This window comes from Poeciliopsis prolifica, unplaced genomic scaffold, assembly GCF_027474105.1.
Source record: "Poeciliopsis prolifica strain line A6 unplaced genomic scaffold, Auburn_PproV2 SCAFFOLD001, whole genome shotgun sequence".
Taxonomy (NCBI): domain Eukaryota; kingdom Metazoa; phylum Chordata; class Actinopteri; order Cyprinodontiformes; family Poeciliidae; genus Poeciliopsis; species Poeciliopsis prolifica.
In genome coordinates, this window is record NW_026562376.1 from 21,382,415 (window position 1) to 21,402,488 (window position 20,074).

Sequence of the window (20,074 nt, forward strand, 5' to 3'; positions counted from 1 at the left end):
TCAAAATAAGAAAGAGCAGAGATCGTCCCAAACCAGATGTCAAAGCTGCTCCACATCTCACATCACAATCATAAGCGCATCATCAGTGTGTGTAAAAATTAGCATTTTAGTCATATAAAGGTCAAATGCAGGTCTCAGTTTCCTGCATTTTGCATCTCTGTGTTTGTGTATGCAGGGCCTTAAAGCACTAAAGTTGCATTTCTCCAGTTCTGTGGCATCTTGGTGTTTTGCGCTCTGAATATAGCATATGAATCGGAAGCAAGGGTGTGGATTTTACATTGATTAGCTGAAATTGTTAGTTCATATGAGTAGCACATTGATTTCACCATCCCTCTTTTTTCATATGAAAGAATTAGCATTGTTACCCAGGTCGCTTAGATGATGGCGTCATCTTCTGTTTTACTTTTCAGCTTTTATGTTGAGGTAATTAAAGCCTCTGCATAATCATGTGTGAGACTAGGATTGTGAGATAGCTGCTGCAAAATCTGAGCTGCGGTTGGGTTCGTTCTGCAGCGGATGCAAACAGCGGTACTCTTGCAGTCAAATATTTTGATATTTGTAGGAAACTGTGGCAACTTGCAACACATTGCTGCAGTATTTTCTGGTCGCAGCTTGCAAGGCAGTATTTTCCCACCATATGCTGTCTTCCAGTGGCATTCCAGCAAAAGCTGATATCAACAGCGTGACGAGAGTGTCACCAACTAAAGTGGCCATGTGTACCCAGTGAAAAAGACTGTCAATTATTTGGCTTACAGTCATCTATTGTTATTATTATTATTATTATTATTTTTATTATTATTATTATTATTATTATTATTATTATTATTTTTATTATTGATTCTTCTGCTTTTAACACAAGAATGGGAACAAATTTTACTAATGCAAATCAGCCGTAAGCAAATTAATTCTAGTATTTCTAGTCAACAGACGTTAGTTCATGAACAAAGACTGCACTGGATTTTTGGCCAAGCTGACATAACCCACAAAGACCAAAGGAGCGGCAGCACCTTATCTGCAAACACCGCCTCATCTACAGCCAGACTATTTTAGTTCAGCGATTTATTTAATCTTTGTTGTTTCAAGCAAGCCGTCATCAGCTCGCTGAGTGACTCAATTTTCCTCCAAACCGCACAAATTATCGTTTGTGGTATGCATATTTTATATTAAATGTACATCGCATATCAAGGCAAAAAGCTCAAAAATAAATCAGAAAAATTGTATTTTTTAAAAATATATATTTCTGCCCTGTCTCTTTAGAAAAGTAACTACGCATTTTTCAATAAAAAAAATAAAAAATAAGATAAAGCAAGAGAAAGGAAAAGAAAATCACATAAAAGGCTAAGCTTTAGAAGGAAGTTACTCTGTGTGAGCCTCTCGTCCTCGCAGACTGTTGTTTTCTTCCAAAATGAGGCTTGTTTGTTCAATAAAGTGACTTCCTATGAATAGCACATCTCTCTCACATGAACAACGAGCGCTGGCTGCTGCATCCCGGTAACCTTCTCCACACTCCAGCCCTGCTGTGCACAACAACGGTTCTTCCTACGACGGGTGATCTGTCTGCAATGTTGTATGACTGACTTGCATCCTGCTACTTTCGGCTGAGCAGAAGACGCAGTGAGGTCTGCAGACTCATCACCACACCAGGCTGACTTATTGTGGTGCTTCTATAGATGGTTGTTTTGCTTGTTTGGATTGTCTGAATTGTCTGAAGATCATCTGACTGCACTTGATCATGCAGCCTGTGCTGCATTGTTTGTTTAATTTCTTCTATATGCCAAATTTACAAATGTGTACCATCTGTTCTAAAGTGATAACTTTATGAAAATGTATTCAGCTCCATAAAAATTCAGCTGAAAAACAATTAAAGTCACAGTCCCCATTGCTCCTCCATATCATCCACATTATGATTTAAGTTTTAACAGTTTTGCTTTTAGTTTGATTCAAGGTAAACTGTGATTTTTCTGTCCAGTTTCCACAACCGTTGTTTTTTCTCTGCACATATTTGAGAAGGCCTACAGTAGACTTAATAGTATCTTCAGGGAATCATTTCTGTCCAATTATCTACAGCCAGATTGCATTTGATTCTATTCTTATGCATTATTTTATTACTCAACATTTAATTTTACCAAGTGGAGTTTTGTTTAGTCTGTTCAGCACTGAAACATATCACAGACGCAGGAAAAATGTGTATAAAAAGGAGTGCATTTGTGAAAGGAAGGCATTTAAAACTTGGTAGTGTCCCACAAATAAAGTGACTGTAACCTTATTAATGTAGCTTTACGGATATAAAGTGTATTTCCTAAACTAGACTCCTTTTACTTTAACTTAAGAAGACTGTATGAATAAATGTTTCATCTAATTTTATTTAAAGAAGAATTTCATCATGCTGATACAGTTAATCATTTTATAATGCAGGTGTAGCATTTTCAGAGTACATACAGTCATGTCCTTTGTTGCTAAACAGGTACAAATACATGTATTTCAAAAATGAGGAGAATTTCAAGAGTGGCGAGATTGTAACACAAGTTTCTGGAATAAGCTGAAACGGCTCCATAACTGGGTTCACTCGTGCTGAGTAGCTGCATTACCAACATCACTGGATGGCATTTCAAGGTACAAAACTCAAAGTGAGTTGAAGGTTAAAGCAGGTCAGCTACTTCGCTGCACTGGGGGGTTTTGTCCATTGCTTCCTTCTGTACTCACAGCAGAATTAAACACTGCGACCCACAGCATTAAAGACTTCCACTCTTCAACACGGCTGTCTTTCCTTTAATCGTCTGACGGATTTTCTCTTTGGTAACAGCAGACAGCATCAACAACCAATCCCCGAAAAATACCCGTCAATCAGAACAGATGAATATCAACAGGTGCAGACTGTCAGTCTTGGCCTTATCAGGCTAACTGCAGCTGTGCATAGTTTATACTGGGCACTAATATGAAGAAACAGAAAAAAAGTCATGATGAAGTGTGCCATGAAAAACTCATACTGCAAAAACGTCCTTTGCAACCTTTGCAGAAAGTAAACCTAAAAGTTCACCGCTTGACAGATGTGTGATGTAAGGAGTCGGTTCATATTCTCCTTTTGATTTATGAAAAAAATAGTGATATAAGGGAATAAAAATGATTTCTACAAGGAGAGAAAATAAGCTCAAGCCACAAAGTAACACAAAATGCTGTTTAAGATGAAAAACCTGTAAAATGATCTGTAGAAACATAAGCACAACAAAAATATATCTGCAAAACAACTACAGTTGCTCTATTATTTCCTTTCTCAAGAAAGGAAATACACTGAGTGTCACAAAAAGGCGTCTGGTGGGAACAAAGAGCATCCATGCAGATAAAAAGGAGGCAGAGGTTCAACAAAACTGTGAGGATCTTGGGCTGTTTGAGTTGGTTTTGAGTCTGTTTTACGTACTTTAGTTCAGCCCTTTCTTAATGATTCACCCTCACAGTATTAAACCCTGCTCCCTTATTCACACTCCTCCCTGCTTCCTCCTGTTAAATTCCCTCATATCCGTGGTTTCTTTCCCGATGAGACTCTGCTTGCTTTTTGTTCCCGGTTCTTGCTTTTGTTCTGCTCTGGCTCCCTGCATCCCCCATGATTTTTGTTGTCTGTTTTTAGTTTTGCCATTAATAAACATTCAACATGATCCATGCTAACAGCTCCCATCTACAGTTTGGGTCTACCAACAAACACTTCATGGCAAAAATAAATAAAGTAATTAAAAAAAATAATAAATTAAAAACTAAACCAGGAAGCTACACAGAGATCTCTAAATACAAAAAATGTAACTACCATTTACATGATCAATACATAACATGAAGGGTGACTATAGTTCTCTGACAATATGCTCCTGGTCACAGAATGCCACAGAAAATATGGGTATGAATTTAAAAAATAGAAACAATTGTGACGGTAGTTGAATTTAAGGTTTACAATTACCAATTTTGCAGAATTAACAAATGTACACTTCTACTCGTACAACTACTATTGCTGAAACACCTAAATTATTGTATTCTACAGTAACCAGCAACTGTAAAGAGCAGCGTAACACAACGTGATACACCAATAACTGTAATAACAACTTGTTGACCAAATAAAATGAATTGAAAGAATAAAGAAACACATTCTGAGAAACGTCACATTTTTAACATGGTGTGTTGCACACATTTGGTTTCCATTATCATAATAGACCTTTAGCTCAGACATTATTCAGTTCTTTACTTCTGTGAAGTGGCTTTTAAGAGCAGTTGATATTTTGTTTGATTATTTAATTACTTTTTGGCACCGTGGAAAAACTATTTGCAGGTGATGTCCAAAGTGAATATAATAAGTGGTGCTTTAATCAGGACAGAGGGTGGGAGTTTTGCCTAATTTTTAAACAAAAGGAAGCACACACACAAAAAATCACACGTAATAAATACATTTTTATAATTCACGTGAGCAAAAAAGACTGACGGATCGCTACGGCACATTTTGGGAATCTGCCCTGTTGTGAAATGATAAATTACAGTCAAATTTTCAAATCTAAATATTTTATGCAGTAACCCGACTTCTGAGCTTCTATCAATCTTTATTTAAGTAAAGACAGCAGCAGAGAGCTCTTTACAGGGCAGTAATTGACAAATCTGATGTCAGTGATAAACGACAGTCTTGTGACCTCGAGAATTGTTGGGAAATTCATCTACACGTCGGCCTCAGACAGTTTCCCTTCCGGCCAGAATCAATACTGTCTGCCTGGATAGACGACAGGAAAACTGCACGTGAACTGTAGGGGTCTGCTTTGTTTAGCCAAAAACTGTTTGCGTTTGTTGGTGGTGTCGAGATAAAACGCAAAATACTGCAAAAGAAAATAAAAACTTATCTTAAAACATACAAAATGACTGGATTTGGATTAATGAAAAGTATTACCATCTTAATAGCGCAGTTATCGGATACCTCTTGGTTATTTCAGAGGATAGAGCAGCAGCACTGATGTCGCCTGCAAACAGCCCTAAAAACTGATATGAGTGAGAAAATAAAACAGTGTAGTGTGAACCGGAGTTTACTTTCTCTATCCGCCGTCTTCCTCAATTGTCTACCTGTTTTGTACATTTGCTTTAGTTTATTTTTCTTGCAGCGTGCTCCAGCAGCTTCTGCAGGACAACGCAGTGCCACCCAACATTAAGACGCGCACAAACCTGCAAAGGCCAGTGACGTCACTCTGCTGACAGCATGCTCCAGGGACTGCTGTTGTCATGGTGAGCTACTCACTTCTCTACTACTGTACAGACAATACAGACAGACACACACACACACACACACACACACACACACACACACACACACACACACCCACACACACACGCAGAGACACAGGCACACACATACAGGCAGGGGCTCCGTCGGGCCAAAGCATACCTGCAATAAACGGAGAGTGAAGTTTGATTTTCCACGACTTTGTCTGAAATAAACTTAGATAAACTCAGGGGGAATACAGTTCAGATTGTTTTACATATTTTTCTTTGCTCATTGGGGAAAAACTGGAAAAGCAATACAAGTCATTCCCAGAGAAGCAATGCGTTCAAATGGCAGTTTTACACAAACCAAAAGCGTTTTAGCATAAAAATGCTTATTCTATGTCAGTCATGTGAGAACAGTGTGATGCCTCGTTGTGTTCGGTGCTTTCCAAACTAATGCTTTTGTGCATGCAGAGCTTAATTCCTACAGATGATCTCACATTTTCTCTGAGAAGAGCGAAAATGTGCTGTAGCAAAGCAGCCCCACACCATGACACTCCCACCTCCTTGCTTCACAGCTTGTTGAGGTTCTTTGCCAAGGATTTCATATGCCAAATATATCATCTATTTCTTGAGTCCAGCTACTTTAATTTTTGACTCATTTGACCACAAAACAGCTTTTCAAAAGTTCTCTGTCTGCAGCCTCTCTGCCAGACTCCAGGTTGGACTTTGAGTTTTCCACAGAGCAAAAATCCCTTATTTCCCACGAGAGATAAACTTTGCCTCTCTCTGTCTAAGGCAAGCAGGAATTCTTACAACAGTAGCAGAAGCCCATGATGACATTTTTGAAAACTTCTTTCAGTATATTGCGACATTGGAACAGCTAATTTTTTTAACCTGATCCTGCCCCTTTTTTCTGTTCTTAAAAGTCTGACTTTTAAGACTGTGTTTATTTGACGTGGATTATCATTTGGAGTGAAGCATTGCTTTTCATTTTCGTCTCTGATTTAACTTCACAATTACGGCAGTCGTTGTTGTGGCGCTCAGCAGGGAACTGATGTCGATCAGTAAAAGAGCAGCCAACGTCCACAGAACGAGAGATTCTTAGAAATCTGGAGACATACTGATCAAGACAAACTATACATTGCGAAGAAAAACGCAGAAAGTAATATAAGTAAATTAGAGGTGCAGATAATTTTATACACTGTTGATTTTGGTTCTCTGGAGGCTGTGGGAGATTCATTACCTATGTCACGTGTCTCCCAGATGGTTATTTTCACATCAATTAAAACGTATGGCTTCACGTTTCCATCCACAACAGCAACACAAACAGACTTGGAATCAAACTCATGGGAGCTGCTGAGCAGAACAGGAACTTCCACAGGCATCATCAAGACTTCTCCGCCGGGGTGGGATGAACTGTCACATGACTCATCATTAATCAGAGAAAAGCTGGACGCTTATTACACTTAATGATCTGTGGCTTGTGACAGATTCATGTATATCATCACAGATTTACATATGAAAAAGTTTGAAAAAGTTGTTCCTGGTAAGAGCCACTCTGAAATATACGTAAAATCACCACCGACTATCATCAAAATGACCAGAAGTCAAGGCTTGGAAATATCAAATTGCGCTGCCTTAATATTAATCGACACAATGTGTTTCACTTTGTGAATTGAGTGACTTCAGTTGAAGAATGTTCCAGTATTATTCGACTTTATTAAATGTCTCCATTTGAGTCACTATGTGTTATTTTGAATAATGATCCGCAAAAAAATTCAAACTATTTTAACTTTCAGCTATCAGCAAATCAGTGATTGTGTTGTACAATAAATCAATCCTTAAGGATTTCCAATTCAAATGTATCCTTATATTCAATAACAATAATGGGAAATATTCCTCTAATAAGAGCCCATAAACGTCTTCGGCTTTGCACATTGCTTTAAAACAATGAACGATGGCTTAGGGAGCTGCTTCATTAATATTTCTCCACAAAACAATGCACATTTATTGAACTGAATAACTTTAAGCTCTACAAAAGAAAAATTTACCACATAATAAGATAATCTAGAGTTTCCGAGTTGTTTTTTCTTAAATTGTATCCAATAATTAACCCAAAAGCTGCTAGGTTAAAAAAGGGAAAGCTCCCTCTTTTGGTGGGAAAGATTATTTAAAAAAAATGTAAAAGAATTCTTGAAAAAATTGGAGACAAGTCCAATTCGGTTTTTGCAAATGAGGTGTTCTTATATTGGCATGATATTAAGGGAATATTCCAGCACTTAAAGCTTTGTGGTCATAAAATAAGGCGAAAGTATTTTCCCCCCAATTTAAACGTCTGCAGGCATCTTGAACCATCAAGCGATAACACCCTCCTCCCCCTCTGCGTTTCTCTGTGTCTGAATAATTGTGGTTATGTAACACGGTTAGGGAAGGCACACAATGCCATCACTATGAGGTGCGGAAACTCTATCAGGACCTGCTGCCACCTGCTCTGGAGCAACACTGCTGCATTTAAAACAACAAACAAACCAGACAAGGCTGAGTCACTGCAGGATGGAGAGCTGGACGCCTCTCTGAACACCTGCCAGCAAAGATGATCTAAATGTATGCTGAGGAAATTAGTTTTACAGATTCGAGCACAGATGCAAGGAAGCACCATTTGTCCTCTGGGCTTATAATATGGCGGGTGCTCACTGTGGCGGATAATGGAGCTGCTCACATAAAAGAGGAGCATGCGATCTGAAGAAAGAGGTTGAAATGCCCCTTTAACTGAATGACATTAAAGGTATTATCCCAACCATGACCTTTTGTTTTATGTCTTCCTCTCCTTCATCTCTCCGTCCGGCTCCCTCCCACAGTCGCCGCCCCTCCTTCCCGCCGCTGATCTGATAAATTGCGCTGCAGGGCAGCACAGCCTCGACCTCTGCCCTTTTATGTAAGGCGAAGGTTGCTATTAGAGCCATTAACCCGCTTTTGATTCAGGGCCCACATCAGCATGTCATCGGCCAGGTATGACAACCACAGTGACTTGTTAGCGCAGCAGCACCTTTGGGTTATGCAGGGATATTTTTAGGCAGGCCAGGACCATCGCTGTATTCATGAAGGCAAGACGCAGGTGTTGCGTCATGTGAAATGGAGATAAATAGCAGACAGGTTTGAAATGAAATGGTTAGAGAGAAAACAGGTGGCCTATGCTGCCTTCCTCTTATTAATAAACGTATCGGAATATTAAATACTCTGCAGTGGCTAAGTCCATTGGTTAGAAGATGGAAAACCTGCTGACATATTACATGTAACTTTTTGTGATGAGAGCGTTTTAGTGCATACATTTAAATATTGAAAATTCTAATGACTCCCGAAACCCAAACCCAAAACTGACATCTGCTACTTAAAACTGCCCTTTCCAATAGTTAAAACAGCAAATAAATCTTCACCTGCATTAACTGGAGACTGTCTTGGCACAACCACACACGCTTCAGTCTTTCTTATCACCGTACTTTTGGGCACAGTCAGTCAGTCAGTGGCGAGGGCAGTGAAAGCTGATCATGGATTAAAACATCAGCCAATAACGTGTCCAGTGGCGTTCTTTGAACATTACACTGGACACATTGTTGTAGAGCTTTTGTTGCGCTACAACAAAAGCTGCCAATCGGCATTTTATCTGACATAAAAAAGAAAAATGGCAATTTTTTTTAATTTAAGCCGAGAGAATTTACAACAGAAATAAACTTCTCCATGAATAATTTGCAAATATTTCAGCGACAGCTTTGTTTCTACAGAAGTCGGGAAACATGGGTAAAAAGCAAATGAGACTGTAGGGCTCTAATTAGCGTCACAGTTGGGCAAAACCAAAATTATTCACTTTCAAAGTATATTTGATTCAAAACTATTTTTCAATGTTTACTGTCCTTGTTCATCCCCTTAGTGCTTTGCCATTATCTACTGCTTGCAAGTCTTTTTAGAGTGTAATTCTGAAAACGAAGACAGACTTCCTACTTGCTGATGCTCAACAGGTTCAACTCTTGACCTTTTTGCATCCATCCATATTGGCTGACATCAGCCAGTATTCAGACTCAGACAAACAATGTGTGTGTTTTGTACACATGCTGTGCTTACATTTGCACGACAGTGTGATTACACTCAGAAAAGCTGTGGCTCTGTTGTTTGTTCAGCTTTATCTGGGTCGACAGTTTGTTATTGATCAATACTGGAAACTGATTGCTGTCTGTGTACCACAACTGGGAACCAATTTTCATGACAGAATTCATAATCACTTAGCAAATGAATACCAAAAAGACGTTCGGACTGAATAAAAGTATCTGGTTTTTGCAAGCTTTTAAAATGACTCCAAAAAGTATAAATCGGATGTCAACCCTTTATGTACCAAGCAAAGATGAAGGCATAAGCGTGAAGTTAGTCACTGCTGCTCCAAAAGTCGCAGAAAAATCCCCAAACATTTGATCATTTTCTGTCTGCTAAAATAAAGGACGGACTTTCTCTAACATATGAAAATTGATTGATAAATTGATATATTTGAATAGTCTCAATGACTATTATTCTGATGCGAGAACTGGATTTTGGTTTTTGAGCGTTTCTGGACTCGACCTTTCACCTCATATTTATCCCTCTGCATTTATCCCTCATATTTATCCCTCTGCACACACTTTTTGGTCTTTTTTGGTTAACCCAGAAACCTTTTGACCTCTGACTTAAAATGTGTAATAGTTGCGGCATAAATGCCGTTCTTGTGCCAGTCCATCATCACTTTCTGTGCTGGAAGAGACGTTTCTTTCTGCACCCGTCTCACTGTGTCCCGATTGTTCCCACAAACCTTTAGCTCCAAGCTAGAATTTGATTATAAAGAGGAAATTGTGAACAGAGTTGATGAAAATACCAGGTTTTAATGTTTTGGGTCAGTGTTGTTTGATGTAGACAATGTCAACGTTACTGCCACCTACTGGTGCTTGCGCACATATGACACATATCACATTGTTTCTAACAGAAATCCCAAAGCTGCGTGGCTTATTTTTTTGCAAACAAGCAAAAATGTTGTCCATTTGTCCATTTTAATATTGTAAAGGAGAAACAACAGCAAAAAATTTAATGCATCAAAAAAAGAGGCTCCTTTCATTTATCTGATCCTCTTTGAAGTTAGATAGAAAAAAAAAAGAAGAGCAAAGCACATTTGTGCTGCCAGTGTTGCTCTATGACAGTTATTGTTTTGTTTAAAGGGAGAAAACACACGGGCCTCTGGAGAGTTTTATCCATTTCATCCCCAGCCTCGCCTGCTTTTTTGTGCTACTAAACCCTGACCTCTGCCCCCTACAAACATGCTAGCTCGCCTATAAACTCCCCCCACCCCCCAGAAATGCAACACATGATGAGACAGAGGCACACACATGAGATTTCGCTCTCAGTTTGCTAAATCATCAATACTTAGCCAGAGGCGATGTGCCAGGCTATAGAAATAAATCAGTTAATTTACGTCTGAGGGAATCTCTGTCTGCTTCACAAAATGATAATTTATTTAGGTTTTAACAATTACTGCCAAGTTGAAACAATAAAACACTGAATAAGGAGATTCTGCTGAAAGACCTTCCTTTATTTTGACTCTATCATCAGTTCCAGGTTTCTGCAAGTTTCCTCCTGCAGCACAGCACGACTGTGTAAAATTCATCCCTCTTTTCTTTCTAATTTACATCCCAGGAGACACAATTTCAAGTAAGCTTTTAAAGGAGTCTCAAACATATTTTTTTTTAGTTTTTCCAGGCAATAACCAGCATAAGGAAATTTGCCTTTGTTTGAAACTTCTGCACAGTCTTGCAGGTCGGAAACCCAGCCTCGGCTGTTGAACGCCTCATTATTGCTGCCCTGCTTGCAGTCTGAGCAGAACCCTCCCCTGACAACCAGAACCTCATCCTGTCCTATCAATTATTTATCAAACTGGTGACAGCGGCCCCTTGCTTTGTGTAGAACACATCTCCTGCATCTCTGTCATGTCTTCCTCTGTTATGGGAGTCCTGGAAACTAAACTGTGGCTATAAGCTCAGAATGGCTTCTGTGAAGGATTTTTATGTTCACGAGTCACAACCTGGAGAAAAAACAGCTGAAAATGTGTTTTTTAGAAAGTCAAATTCTCTGATTAAGTGCTGCAGAACAAATGAAAAGAAGATGAGAAAGAGGTTGTGTCGTCTGTGAATGTGGAGAGAGAAAGCAGCCGCAAAGGACAGCTTCCTGGCTGTCACTGTTGCTGAGTATGATTAATGCTGTCATGGAAACGGCCCGAAGTCCAGGCTTTGGCAAACAGAGGTCGGCTTTGGATGGCAGAGATGAAAACGTCGTCAAAGTTCCACACCTTAATGAGCGTTTGCTTCATCACCAGCTTTTCATTGAACTATGCTGTAAATTGTTCAAATTGAGAAGACATGTATCTTAATAACACGACGGATGTAATAAAATAAATAAACGTTGCAGATATTTCTCATTCAAAAACCAAGGTCTCAGACTTTCATCCTGAACTCTCTAGTGTTTATCATCATGACTGAAAGACGTCAAAATAACCACATCATTGTACAAGTGTGTGCTTGGGATGGATGGTGTTACAGAACCACAGCAACCTGCAGTGTTCCCCCGGGTAAGGCATAAAATGACTTGGCTCTGTGTTGCTGTCCTCAGTAATCTAACTTCACTTTCAAATACGAGCACAGTTTTTTAATTATCCATAACATGCTATTATCTGCGTCAGTGCATAGTCCACAGACCCCTAGTGCTTCTGCAACTGTCTCCATTTTGTATTATATCACCGATTCTATAATCCGCTACTACTAGGGTTCATGACACACTCGCACCAGACAAATACCTTTCTCCTTCAAAACTTCAAAAAGTGACACCAGAACGAAACAGAGACGACTCCCACCTACCACTAAACTCAGCTCTTTGGAAACATTAAAGGTTACAAGGGGGAGGAAGAATGGTGGACTTTATGTGGCGTGATTCAGCAGCAGTCAGACACGGGGCTCGCTTTGCACCGAACCAAATTATCGATCGGAAACAAGGTCCAGCTACATGCGAACAGACATACTGGAGAACAATCAACTGATGTTCAAATCTGGCTACCGGCATCATGCATCAGGTAGCCAGATTTTTCAGGTGCAGCTGGGACACTAGGAATCCCAAACATCACAAAAACTAACGGGATTTAAACACGTTTTCACTGAATGAGGGCAGAGTTTGGTTTAAAGTTCATTAAATGTCAACACCAACTGTTTTCAAATCATTATATTGTGCAATTTGTCTATCTAAGCTACTTTATACCTCATCCTTCATTATTTAAAAAAAAAATCTACTAAATCTCTGAAATGTAACATTCAAATGTGCATTGAACTACATTTTTTTTTGTGCTGAGTTACACCAGTATGTATTACCAGTCCCATATCAGAGTGGTCACTGGTTTTTGACTAGCTCCTAGTCACAAACCACACATCTACCTCCTGAGAGGGCATAGGAGCGTCACATTAATAAACATAGAATATACGACACGTCCATATTTACTGAAACCTTTAAAAAGTCGATGTTTCCCACAAGAACACATCCAGATGATGGGAAGTAGTCCTCGAAGGGGACATTATCTGTGGCAGCTGAAGAAGATTTCCAAAATCGATGTTGGATAAGATCTTATCCATGAACATAAAGAGTAAAAGCGACAATCATCTGGAAGTTTTTCCTCTTTTTTGGTTGCTCCATGTCTCAGCTCTGAGCTTTTAAGCTGTTTAAATTTGATGTGTTTGCTTTATTTCCAGTTTGAAGCTCAATCTGGGATCCATAAAGTCATCATAAATTATGTATCAAGGAGTGCTTCGTAATCCTCACAGGAAATGAACAGAAAGTGTGGAGGTGGGGGGAATCTATGGTCATAAGAATTAACAAATTGATAGACTTGAGAAATCAATAGCTTTATTCGTTTTTATCCTTTCTTACATAATATTGCATGTTTTGAAAAACTAAATGAATGTTGGTTGTGCATTGAGCTACAACACTGAAATGTCTATGTGAACAACGTTTTCAATTGTTTTTAAAGTAAGGAGAAATACAATTAGAAAAAAATCAATGGACTACTTCTCTATAATGTAAATGTTAAGTGCGCATAATTATGTTTTTTTTATCCCAAACTCTCAACACTGAACCTAATATCATAACATTTAAATATTTATTTTTTCTGCTTTAGTGTGCCACAAGAGAAATTTTGTTTCCAATCTTCCTCCACATTTTTAATTCTGTCCAAATGAGTTCCTGATAGAATCATCATTTGAAAATAGTTTATTTTCTAAAGCGTTAAATACAAACCAAGACCCCGAAATGACCAACACCTCGTCAAACGAAATGAAAACAAAACCTTTTCCATCACTGACTACTGACCACCATACCCACATCACGAATATTACTTGGGATGATTATGATGATGAATTAATGTGAGCATAATCCTGATTGTGGTCTGCCAGAAAGAAAGCAATAGAGTCACCAGCCAGGCTTTTTACAGGCAAGTTTTCAAGGAAGCTTATATTGGTGCCTTTACATGCACGCTGTGGGAATTGTGCGCCATTGGTCGACTGACCCATATCTCGTCAAAAACCGGAAACGCTGTAAATTTGTTAAACTTTACAATAAGAGAATGATGAAAATAACTGCATACTGTCTGCTTAATAAGAGTGGATATTTGTGAAACTACTTACAGCTCTTAGTTTAGCTAAATATTAATCGGCATGTTTTATTATTCCTGTGGTTTTCCAATTATCTACTTATCCAATGTTGGACAAGCCCATACTAAGAAAAGAAGTGAAGATGTGAGGCACCAGAGATTGGAGATTTTGTGGCAGAGTCGGAAAACCAGCCCTCAATGCTTCACTGCTTCACGGCAGAAACATACTTCACATATTAAAGCCGTGTCAGCTGAACGCAATCGATCTGACTACTGACATCCACATGTCTTTCATTGCATTCAGACAATGACAGATTAGGATGTAGGATTTGTTGAAGAGTTTCTAACAGGATATTCTGCTTGAACAGTGAAATTGTCTGACTTTCTACTTTTCCACCTTCTAAAATATTCACAAACCTTTTTCTTTTTCTTTTTTTGCCTCTAGCTCCATCTCCACACATACAGTACATAAAAATAAATTTTTTGAATATTGTTTTGCCTCTTCTTTCAGAAATCTTCAGGGAAACTGATTGTAGATGTTTTTTTTTTTGTTTTTTTTTTACAGTAAAATGTTATTTCCACTTCTGGTGTGTGAGTTCAATGGTTTTTGCCGGAACATTTTGAAGTTCAGAAAATCTGAACTTACCTATTCTGACCTCCTATGCAATATGTTGGTAATGAGAAACATTTTCTAGGTCACCGGCTAATATTAAACCAGCTTTGACGCACATGTCGCTACAGGTTACTAATGATTACACTCTTTCTATAAACCTTTGCAAAAACGAATTGCTCGCACTCCACTTTCACAAGTTCTTCATTTTTCATCTAAGCAGTGGAGTACCAAAAGATCATTGTGGTTGAAAGTAAGTATATGCTAACCTCACTTCAATAGCTTAGATAAGACTGAAATTGTCTGGGTTTATGTAATGTTTAATCCTGTTGCCAGTGTCTACGATTGACCCCCGTGTGTCCTGCATTTATTCCGCTCTCATGAGATTGTTTTCATATGTGTGACGTTAAGCGGCAAATGGGACCAGTGCAGGAGCCGGTGCGGCTAAAATTTATTAAAAATAGTTGTCGCTTTAGATAGGCCTTTTTAAGTTAAGTCTCCTTCTCTCTCTCTGCTTCGCTCTCTCTCTCTGCCAAGTTTGCTTCTTTTCCTGAAATGTTTCCGTTGCTCAGTTCGAGCAACTCATTGTCATTTCTGCGTCGTTCTGGTGTCAGTGCCAAAGGCCCGCTTGAAAAGTAAGGCAATAAGAAAGCCGAAGCAGAACCAAAGTTTGCAGACTATTAAGATGCAGCCGTGTCAAAAGCAGAGGTCAAATCTAAGAATGGTAACTTTGATCAAAATGTTACTTTATTCATAGTAAGATGTGAAAATTCTGACTGAAAATGAAGGAAATATCTATCTTAAAATAATTATTCCAGTCAGTTGAGACTCTGTCTCTCTTCGACACCGACATGCAAGAGATGTGTGAAAATTTTACTTTTTTTTTTTTTTTACATCACAATGTATTCAAACACAATATTACATATTTAACACTGATTCTGGTTCTGTCACAATGATCACTCTCCAAGCTGACTGTTAGCCCTGATAAAGATGTGTGAAAATAATCCTAATAAATTCATATTTTATTACATTTGCATAATTGCACACAATTTGCTTGTACGTTTGTGTAAATTGAGTCAGTGGCAAAAAAAAAAAAAAAAAAAAAAAATACTGCATTGTTTACAAAATCGGACAAATACATAAAGATGAACAAATTGCTGATGGCAAACCTAAAGTAGGAACGAGCAAATGAGGAATAAGTTCATATTTTGCTTCCTCTGTCCTAGCGACTGTGTCTGTTGCCTGAAATACTAACCTGTCGGTCGCCAAATCAAGCAGGTTTATTTCCAGTCTGTCTCGATTTCCTCCAGCAACAGCAAGAATTCTTTTGTGTCGTATTTACCGACGTTACCAGATGTACTTGTTGCATCTGTGTTGGATCTAATCAGCCAAGCAGCAGGTCTGAATCTGCCATGTGGCTGGCCGAGAATAGAAAGAAAACGCGGAGGAAGTTGAAAATCAGCTTAACAGGCAGAGCAGACCCACGGCCCACCCGGCTCACATGTTATCTTTAACCTCATCACCTCACTAATTACCAAACAGGGGGTCCGCCCCACCCTCCTCGTTCTCGTTCAACCAGCACAGACTCCTTTTGTGAGGTCAGAACAAGGCCTGCAGCTCCTGGAGGTAATAAGAGACTGTGAGTCTCTCACAGACGCACTTATTTTAGTTTGCCCCTGTAGTTTTCAGCGTACATCTGCTTCTCCGCATAAACAGTGTAGTTCAAGTCGACCACATCTTACACAAACTGCTCCACCCAAAGCGTCACGGTCAGAGGACGTTAGAGGAAAACCTTTGACGGGCGGAGAGCACAATGACTGAAACTGACTTCATTCATGTTGCCAAAAAAGATTTTTTTTGTCAACATTGCTAAAAATGAATCAGCTTCTTTTTCAAATGACTGAAAAAAGCAAAACAAAACAAAATAAAACAAAGGAAAACAAAACGAAAAAAAAACCCTGCAAAAGTAAAAGTAGAAGTTGCCCCTGGAATCTTTTTGCATTTTCTTTTTTACACAAACCAAAAAAGGTAATGACATCACACTTATTTTTTACAAGTAAATAGTACTATGTGTTTTCCAACCACATTGTGCCATTTCAAAGCACCATCGAGTAATTGTGCTACTCTCTGTTGTTATAAACATGACTTACAAGAAATTGGCCGTCTGTCTCTTTAAGAAACCCTTTAACTTTCCGACACTCTGCCATCAGCATGTCATCACATTCCCCTTCTATTAACCCTTTCACAACGTTTTGACCAGCATTGTGCAGAGAAGCAGCTCGTACAATGAGCTCAGCAGAGGCGCAGTTCCACCAGCTGTTTGCTAATTGTTGCTGGCTAGTCTGAAGGAGCTGAGTGGGTAAGTTGTGGGGGAAAGCTGCTCTGTCAGGTGGAAGCCCAAGTGGAAAAGGTTCAAGAGACATGAATACTTTTGAAAATTCAGAATAAGCATTTAGACATTTGGGGACTTGAGAAGAAAATATTTAAAATAGGAGTAATCAATCACAGTGATCGTCTGACGAGACAATATTTCAAGAGATAAATAAAGATGCCAGGATCCAACTGCAAGTTAATTCACAAAATTCAATTTTTTCTTGATTTTGAAAGGTTGGGATTACCATGGTTCTTGGCACTCCAGCAGCCATTATGTTCTTAGCAGCCATAAGGTTGAGATGGGTGTCCACTGCTGACAGTGCTGGGTCTGTCCAGAGTGCATTCGATGTGCTAAATGGTTTTCAGACTCCGCCCACATAAAGAGCTGCAGCATGCAGAAGGTGTGGACCCATTCTGCTCTAAATGAGAGTCTGTAATTTCATCAGTTAACAGCGCTGATGACTGACAGAGCCTACACGCTCTCCCCGTTTCCAAATATAAACCCACCCCACCGCCTAAAAGATTAAACCGACCCAGCCCAAATCCTGCTCCCTGCAACTTGTCAGCAGTGGAAACATAATCTGTCTTTATATTCACACACTGACCTGCCAACAGCAGCGGGCAGCCAACCAAAGCTCCCAGTCGCATCAAACACAAACTCGCTATCGAACACGCAGCTGTCTGCTCTAAATTTGCTCCAGTGCGACGAGCATATTTCAGCAAATAGGCCGTAATCCAGAGTAAATATCATTCAGCCGATCTCATTGGGATGGATTTAAAACAGGAACTGCTCTGTTGCCCAAATCCTTCTCTAAACGGCCCGGTCCAACGTCCTGATCCAGCTGAGCCACTCACTTTGCAATACAGAATGAAGCAACGCGCACAAGACTCACAGCTGCAAGGTTCTAAAGAACCAGCTTCTGATGTGCACACATTCAAATAATTATGCATCCATATTCTATCATTTGTAACCTTATTTTTTGTTCACACAAATGCAGTTAAAGGAAAATTAAAGTCTACTTGACTGATTTAATTGTCAGATGAAAAACTTCCTGTTTCCACATTATTTGAAAGGAAAAGTAGAAGGTTTAGGTTCTGCTAATCAAATGGGTTTGATTATTTGATTACTGTCAGGGTGAGCGCCTCTATAAAAAAGCATGGGGATGAGCAGGTGCATGCAGAGGTGATTGACAGCGCTAAGGACCTCCTCCTGCATCTGATTGGTTGTCTCTAGTTCACACCGGGAGAAGACACAGGAGTTTGATTTTTTTTCACACATTATTTATCTCCTACCATAATGTCCTGACATAGAGACAGTTTCAACAGATGTGTAAAATTATAAATGTATATATTTATATTTTTATAAAAGTTACATACTACCGCTTTAAAGGCCAGAGGTCTGGGAGTCGTTAGCTCATATGACCAAGAATGAAAGCAACAAAATAAGTAAGCTGCAGATCATCACTGTGACAGATATGCACACATTTCCCTCTGAAGCATCCAGAAGAAAGGTGGCAAAAATGCTTTTTGGACGCAAAAAAACAACACTGTTTTGTCATTTCAAGTTGGCAGAAAATATGCTGAGCAAAGAAAAATAAACTGATGACTGAAACAAAATGCTTGGAATGATCAGTCGGTGGAAATGTTCAGCACCGTTTCACTACAAAGCTCCCTCTTTGGCAAACGGTCTGTCAAAGAAGCCCTTCCTCCCCGGCAGCAACACGTTCACGGTGGATTGGGTTCTGGTTCCTGCAGCGGAAAGGTCCTGCAGAGAAAAATCACCCCAGAAAACTACCCTGGTCCCTGAAAATGTCCTTGGAGTGGAGCGTTTTGTAATTTCTCAGGGCACTGCGTGATCTCATCTCATCTAGAGTATAATGTCGCCTGCTCATTTGACAATGCATTGCCAAAATGGTTATGGTGGTCAGTGGATGATCACATGACCAATAGCAGCAATGGAAACAGAACAGAGTTTTGTGATGAGTTTCACATCTTGTCCTATTTGTCTCCTTTTCGGTTCTTCGTTTAAATATTGACTTTATGGAATCTGCTTTGTGGGTTTCTGTGATTCTCTACAGATTGAAATGATGTCAAAGCTATAAATGTTACATTAAGAGATAAAGTTGAGAACTACTGCCTTGCATAAAGATGTAAGAAGAGTGATTTGGCCCACAGCTAGAAAAACCTACAAGAACATATACTATATTTTCCCCTATAATGTGGCATCATGGGTAAACGGGCAATGAAAACAAGAGCAAAACGGAAAAGACTTCAGGTTGAAACTGTGCTCCACTTTGTTCAACAACTGGGTTTGATCAGATGACAGCAACCAAGAGATTTATAGCAGAACACTGAGAAGAGAAGAGTCCATACGTGTGTGTGACGCAGGAGTCCATTTATATAATCTCTATGTGTCATAGAGCACAAGTGAGGTTAATACGTATTTGTGATGTGTCTGTGCTCAGTCGTCTTGCCCGCAGCAGACGGATGACCTTGGGTCGGTTGTCTGCTTTTCCCTGTTTAGAGGCTCTCAGACGTTCACTGAAGCTGTAAATGATGTGACGACATAAAAAACATAAAACACTGCGCCGACCAGGAGCCCTGAATAAAAAGAAATGCTTCTCAGGCTGCTCAGATCATGTCCTGCTCTCTATCTTGTTTTTTTTAGTTACATTTTCAGAGCTGTGCTGCAGCTGCCGCCCACTCTCATTCTGGACATCCGCTGACCTCTGTCATGTTTTGTTTTCTGAAAAGGAGGGCGGTAGAAATGTTTCAATTTGGAAATGCTTCTGTGTTGGCTGATTCTTTTATTCTGGAAATAGTACTTGGGTTGCGGTTTTTGCAATGCTGGGTGTTTTTTATTTTATTTTATTTTTCCAGGGAAAACTTTTAAAATATCCTTTTTTCCCCCCTTGTTCATTTTGTCTTTGCCAGGATTTAAAAGTTTTATTGGACACCACTTAATGGATTCACACATATTTGGAAAAGATCAAGAAATGCTGTGAAGAAGTTTCTTTTTTTGAACACTCAGCAACCAGGGTCATCATAATTTTAAAAGTAATGTACATAAATATATAAATAAATATATAAGTACACAAAAGTAGATATGCTTCTACTTTGCCCAGGGTGTGCCTAGCATGTTTTCTTGGTGGACCACATGTGCACAGATAGTA

The 20,074-nt window shown here is 39.2% G+C and overlaps 1 protein-coding gene across 1 annotated transcript in view; it reads right to left on the reverse strand.

Moving 5' to 3' along the window:
- The window catches only part of smpd3 (sphingomyelin phosphodiesterase 3), a 63,559-nt gene that overhangs the window by 35,068 nt on the left and 8,417 nt on the right, over nucleotides 1-20,074 (reverse strand). The window lies entirely within an intron of this gene.